Genomic DNA, 6,774 nt, shown 5'->3' with positions numbered 1-6,774 from the left:
TAATGTCCGTATTGAGTAGGTCCCTGGCAGTCGGTACTACCTCTTGTTCTTTTTGTTGAGGTGATTTTTTCCGTCTTGTCATTTTGTGCAGAGGAGAATAGATTAATGAGAGAACAAAATGCTAGCAGATCATTTACTCTTTTTTTAAACTTTTTTATTGTTATGTTAATCACCATACATTATGTCATGAATTTTTGATGTAGTGTTCCATGATTCATTGTTTGTGCATAACACCCAGTGCTCCATGCTATCTCATTTACTCTTGACAGCAACTTCATGATAAGTTGTATTATTCCCATTTTTCAGATAAGGAATCTCCAAGAGTTTAAGTGATGTGTTCAAGTTCACTTGGTTAATGAGAAGCAGGGAGGGATTCAAAGCTAGACCTGTCTTAAGCTTTGCCTCTGTGGTAGTGATCAGTGCTCTTTACTTCCAGGCCAGAACGTTTTATTGCTGATGCAAGAGTCTCCTTCTGAGAGGCAATTGGCTCTTCTGTCCACCTGTGTCCTTGGGTTACTCTGATGAGCAGAATGCCCTGGCAGCCTGAGATGGACATGTGGTTTGAGCATGAAATGAACCTTCGTGGTTTTTAGTCGTTAAGATTTTGGGGTCCTTTGTTACTGCAGCATAACCTGTCATATCTTGACTAGACTAACACATCCTCCAATAAGACGATTAACACTGATAGCTAAATTATCTCTGTAATTTTCCTGTTTGTCAGGTAGAGGCAGCAGTCTGAATCATGTTTGGGAGAAATAATGATCAAATGTTTTTCAGTGCCAATGAGATAGGTCATGGGTTGAAAGGGTCTCTTATAATTTTTTCAGTATTTTCTTTCCCCTCTCCTGCCATTTTTTCTCTGCTTTCTCCTTCTTTCATTCCTTGCCCTGGGCCTCCTTTTAATCTCTATACAACTTGAATGCCTGCTGCCTAGTACCACTCAAATATTTTTTTGAAATAGGAAGGAAAATTCAGAATCCAGGAAAGCAAAATGTTGAATTCCAAATTCTCTTCCCTTTGTTGACAGTTTGGTTAAAAAGATAATGTTTAAGGAGTTTACTTTACTTTTCACCAAACAAAGCAATCATAGAACTCAATTTCTTAGTTTTCACATATCTTCAAGGTTCTTTTCACCCCCATTTCTCTGGGTACTGCATCTATGTAGCTTGAGGAGGAATCTTGGCTAGCACACTTTTGCAGGAAGATTGAATTTCTGGCTAAGCCCATCTCTCTCTGTCACCCAGTTATCATCAAGAAATATTTATTGGCCAGCAACCCCCAGTGGAGCCCTGGGTAGTAGGCCTCTGTGAGTCCCAGCTGATCATTATTAATTCAATGAATGTAGTTGTAAATTGGCCAAGAACACACAATGGAAGCGATTACAAGTGCTCTTGTCCATGTGGGCTCACTCCATTGAAAGATGTTTTAGATCTGCTTTTGCCTCCTTCCAAGAAAATATGAGATGTAATTTGCTTCAAACTCCTTTAGTTTCTTGCCCATATATTAAACAAGAATAAGGCAGGTTGGGAGAGGCATCTCTGGAATGTGTTGTTCTAAATGATTTGGAGGATTGCAGGGTCACTTTTTGAGCTAATGTGAATTGGCAGGCAAAATGCTTTCCACTGAGATGAATTATGGGCTCAGGGTCACCTGGTTTTTTATCCGAGTTAGAGGAGTCAGAAGTAGATAGAAATGAAATGACCCATTATCAAATAATCAATGAAAAAGCTACAGTCCTGCAATGTTTCTGGATCAATATACAAGTTACCTTTCAGAGAGATGAATTATTCTTGAGTAGTTCAGAGCAGAACAGAGCTCACTTCCAGCCAGACTCCCCAAATGCATTACGTGTGAAAGCAGAGAAAGAAAACATTAACCTACCAGAGACAAGAAAGAGGGATGCTCTCCAGGCAGGAGCCTTTCCTAAACAGTGCCCAGTGAGGGTATTCTTGGGAACATGGTTTGGCAAACATTGATCCAGAGGCACAAGCTGCTGCAGGTTAAGGGGACAGTGTAGATGAAGGTCTGGGGAAAGGGCGTGTTCCTACCCTGAGCACAGGAGGATAAATTGGCAAAGACATTTCCAAGAGGCAGTTTTGCAGTATCTATCAGGATTTAAATTTCTATACTTTTTTTTTTTAAAGATTTTATTTATTTATTTAACAGAGAGAGACAGCGAGAGAGGGAACACAAGCAGGGGGAGTGGGAGAGGGAGAAGCAGGCTTCCGGCTGAGCAGGGAGCCCGATGTGGGGCTCGATCCCAGGACCCTGGGACCATGACCTGAGCCGAAGGTAGACGCTTAACGAATGAGCCACCCAGGTGCCCCAATTTCTATACTCTTTGGCCTAGCAATCCAATTCTTAGAATTTACCCTACAAATATCGTTACATATGTATAAGGAGATTTCTTTTTTGTGATGGTAAACACATAACACAGCTTGAAAATGTCCATCAAAAAGGGGAATGGGGATTAAGTCAATTGTAATTTATCAATACTGTTGAATATTATCAGCTATTAAAAAATGAGGTAAATATTTATGTTCTGACATATGACCTTGGGGAAGTTATGAAACCTCTTACTGCTTGAGGTATCTTATTTGTAAAATGAGTATAGTATTTAATAAATATTAGTTGAGTGACAGACTAAATGACTATTTGTGTGTGTATGTATGTTGTACAGGTACAATTTTCAATTTTTTTAAAAGGCTTTATTTATTTGTCAGAGAGAGAGCGAGCTCGCTCGGGCACAAGCAGGGGGAGTGGCAGGCAGAGGGAGAAGCAGGCTTCCCGCTGAGCAAGGAGCCTAATCCAGGACCCTGGGATCATGACCTGAGCTGAAGGCAGACAGAACCGACTGAGCTACCCAGGCATCCCCAATTTTTTTATTTTTGGAAGGACTAAAATTTATAAAAGTAAATGAGAAACCCAGTAGATAGAGCTAAGTCTAGAATCCCTAGATCCTCATCTGGGAGTCGGGGTGGGAGATGGAGAGACGAAGGATGAAGGAAAGTAATCTTCATTGAAAACACACAGTATGCTGGGCTATCTGCTATGTACTTTATATAATCATATTATTTAGTTTTCAAAACCATCTTTAGTAGGTACTATGATTTTCATCTTACAGATGAGAACAATAAGACTCCCAAGAAAACTTACTGAGGTCATATAGTTGGGAGCGGCAGAACTAGGCTTCCAATCTAGGTCTAATGTCAAAGTCATGCTTCCCATCCTCTCCTTTCATGCTGAGATCATGTCTTACCCCTGAATATTTGATGTTCCGTGTAAGGTTTCACTCTATAATGCTTGTTATATTTAATAAAATATTTGCGAAAAAAGCTTGAGGATGCTGACATAGATCACCCTCGCTTTTTATTCTTTAATATGTAGGAATAATTATTATGATACTTTCTTTAGTGTGTAAGGTTTTCTGTAATTATCTTACCTTTATCAGTCACTATAGGCTAAGTTGTGCTGCAGTAATAAACAAATCCAAAAATCTCAGAGGACTCCTCTTTTGTTACATGTACTTTGTAGATTGACTGCCACTCTGCTCCATGTTCCTTCATTTCAGGGTGTAGGCTGAAGAAGCAGCCCTTTGCTGGGACATCGCGAGTGGGATGGGAGAGGACACGAGGGATGGAGGAGTCACGCAATAGCCCGTAAAGCTGCGGCACAGAAGCAGCGCATGTCGCCTCCACTCGCATTTCACTGGCCAAAGTGGGTCAGGTGGCCAGATGGAAACACCGTCGCGTGGGAAGAGTATAATCTTCTGTGTTGGGAGACCCACTGAGGAGTAGCAGGTAAGAGGGGCAGCAGACATTTTGAAGAGTAGTGCAATATGCCTCCTTACCCTAGGCAAGATAAAATTTAAGCCCCTTAAAATAGACACGTTTATCTCCTTCTGTTTAGTTTACATATATAGGATGGAACTTTTACTCTTCTAAGTCTTGTGCTTTTTTTTTTTTTTTACTAGAAAGTAAATTTAACTTAATTTCACTTTTATGGGAGTCAGTCTGATCCCAAATCAGCAGTTCTCAAAATATGTGGAGGGAACTCTGGTAGCCCCTGAGACACTGTGAGGACAAAACTGTCTTAATAGTAATACCAAGTTGTTACCTCCGTTCTCACTCTCATTCTCTCATGAGTGTGCGCTGGGGCTTTCCAGATGCTACATGACATGTAATATTGGAACAGACTGAATAGAGGGGCAGATATGAGAATCCAGCTATCTACTATGAAACCAGGCATTAAAGAGATTAGCAAAAAATGTAAAACAATATCACTCTTCTTACAGATGTTTTTGTTTTGGAAAATATAGTTGTGCTTTATAAAAATGCTGTAATAAGTTTTATCTTAATAAGATTAGCAAATATGTATTTAAAAATTTCACCTTTAATTTCTAATATAGCAAATGTCAGTACTCATAACACATCTAAACAATAGCTCTTTGTGGGTATTTAATAACTTTGATCAGAATGTTAAGGAGTTCTGAGGACAAAATGTTTGAGAACTTCTATCCTAAAATGATGTGACAGGCCCTGCCTGCCTCAATGAGAGTATTAGTGGAAGGATCATTAAACACAGCTCAAGTTTCCTTCGCTATACTGAAGATAGCGTGGAGCCCAGTGGATTCCTATAAATACTGTTATTTTTCATAATCATCACCAGTGTTCCATATCTTGTACCTCCTGAAGGGGAGAGATGATTAGTTTGTTAAAGAAGGTTGGTTGCATGAATTATTTCCAGCCTTGAAGAAGTTCACAGCTTGATGTTACACCAGTAATGAATAAGAAAAATGGCAGTACATAATCCTGAAAAGAAATATGCGGCTTTCTGATAAGAGGCACTAGTAATTTAACGTTGTCTTGGAACTTTATCTTCATGTCTCACTAGCTTCAATACAGAAGAACTGAAAGCAAACCACACATTTACCCTGATGAATAATAATAACGAAGACTACTTTGTGGAGAGCCTTTATTCAGGTTCTGTAGTGTTTCTCATGTACGAACTAATTAAGCTTACTTTCACATTTGTGACCAAGCTCAGCAAGTTTTTTTTTTTTTTTATCTTCCCCCTACTTTTGCCTTTGCAGTATGCCAGTGCCCTTCTCCCCAAAGAGGTATCTCCCAATAAAAGGACAGAATCTTTTATCTCTTTTGCAGAATTCTTGTCAGATAACCTTGTTCTGAACATTAGTTCTCAAAGGATAGTTCTGAAGGGGCATCTGGACATGCATGCTTGTGTGTGTGTGCATACGTGTGCATGTGTGTGTTTTGGTATTTCATGCCAGAAAGAACTTTTCTTCTTCTGAGAAGCTGATAGTGCTATTTACCAAACAGTGAGAAGTATGTAACATGCTGCATTTCATTTTTTGCCTTGGCTTCCTGGAAGCTCAGTCCTCACATATTTACTTTCGGTGATTTTTAATTCTTTTTTATTGCAAGTTACTTCCATTTTGGAAGCCGGCCCAAGATGTAATATTAATAAACGAACAGCAACAGTAAGCCAGTTAGATGCGGGACAGCCTTCAAATAAAGATAGAATCAGTAGCTATTGCATTTGAAAGGCTTAGCTAGGACAGGAATTCCTTCTTGAGGACCATGTATCTGCCACTGTTACTTGAAATCCCCTCCATCAGGGTCCCTCCTTTTAGGTAAGATATTTGGTCTTTTGAAAGCTGCTAAGTTACAATGAAAACATGCTATTGGGAAGAGTCCAACCTCAACCCATCGGCCCTTATTGAGGTCATGGCAAGGCTGTGTTTATCTGCCTGGTCTGGCTGAGAGCATAGTCCTGACGAGATGGGACAGGAGCTCAGAATTACTGCAAAGGACTGGCGGGTCATGTGGGGCTCTCAGGCATCCCAAGAAAACATAAAGAACTGGTACTGGGGCTTACAGACTGGGGAAAGGTTGGGCTCACCGCATGGAAAGGAAATGAGTATCACTGTTCACCATTTCACTGTTGTACTGATTAAGAAAGAGGCTATGGCAGGTTTGGAAGGAGGGAGAGAGACCGGAGGAAGCCTTGGTCATGTAAGAGTCTAGTTGTCATTCTGCTGGTTCCACAGAGGGGTCTGGTACAGCAATGGTTGACACTTGTAAAACTCACCTTTGTCCTCTTGTCTAATTGCAGTTAACCACCAGGCTATTGCTAGACAATAGTAGAGACATGGATAACTTTCATTCTTCTGGATTTTAACAAGTGTTTCTATAGTTATTCACCTTTAAGTGTTAAGCTGCTTCTTTTGAGATCTACATAGTTACTTATCCTTCCCTAAATATACATTAGTTATTATGTTACAGATATAACCACATATTCCTATATCCATATTGTCCTACCTTATTAAGAGTTTTTATGAGGAACGAGTATTAAATTTTACTAAATTCCTTTGTTAGGTATGTATTTATATGATCACTTGGTTTTTTTCCTTTGATCTATTAAGGTAGGGACTTATATGAATAGATTTCTTAATATTGAATTATTTTTGTATTTTTAGAATCGAAATTCCCTGAGGTATTGCTCTTTCAATGTATTGCTGGCTTCTCCTTGTTAAGGTTTGTTAGGTTTTGAAGCCACTAGTATTTGGACTTTTTGAAAAGAATTGAAAATCTCTACTTCTTTCTCTAGGCCATGGAACAGGTTCGGGTAATCTTGGAATTATTAGTTCCTTGAAAATTTAAGAGAATTCATCCCTGGACCGATCAAGGCCAGCTGTTTTTCTCAAGGGCAGTTATTTGCAATTTTTATAATTGCTATCAAACGTACCTTTTC

The 6,774-nt window shown here is 39.4% G+C and overlaps 1 long non-coding RNA gene across 1 annotated transcript in view; it reads left to right on the top strand.

The window, feature by feature from the left end:
- Positions 1-5,067, top strand: part of LOC145723259 (uncharacterized) — a 12,665-nt gene extending 7,598 nt beyond the window's left edge. Inside the window, exons 2-3 of the long non-coding RNA XR_014148183.1 lie at positions 3,572-3,800; positions 4,894-5,067. This is a non-coding gene — a long non-coding RNA (uncharacterized LOC145723259). The remainder of the gene's footprint in view (positions 1-3,571; positions 3,801-4,893) is intronic.
- Positions 5,068-6,774: the final 1,707 nt, after the last annotated feature.

Source organism: Leptonychotes weddellii, chromosome 9 (assembly GCF_054177405.1).
Source record: "Leptonychotes weddellii isolate Sample4059 chromosome 9, ASM5417740v2, whole genome shotgun sequence".
NCBI lineage: Eukaryota > Metazoa > Chordata > Mammalia > Carnivora > Phocidae > Leptonychotes > Leptonychotes weddellii.
The sequence above is the reverse complement of the archived record's forward strand: the minus strand, read 5'-3'. Positions and strand labels throughout refer to the sequence as shown.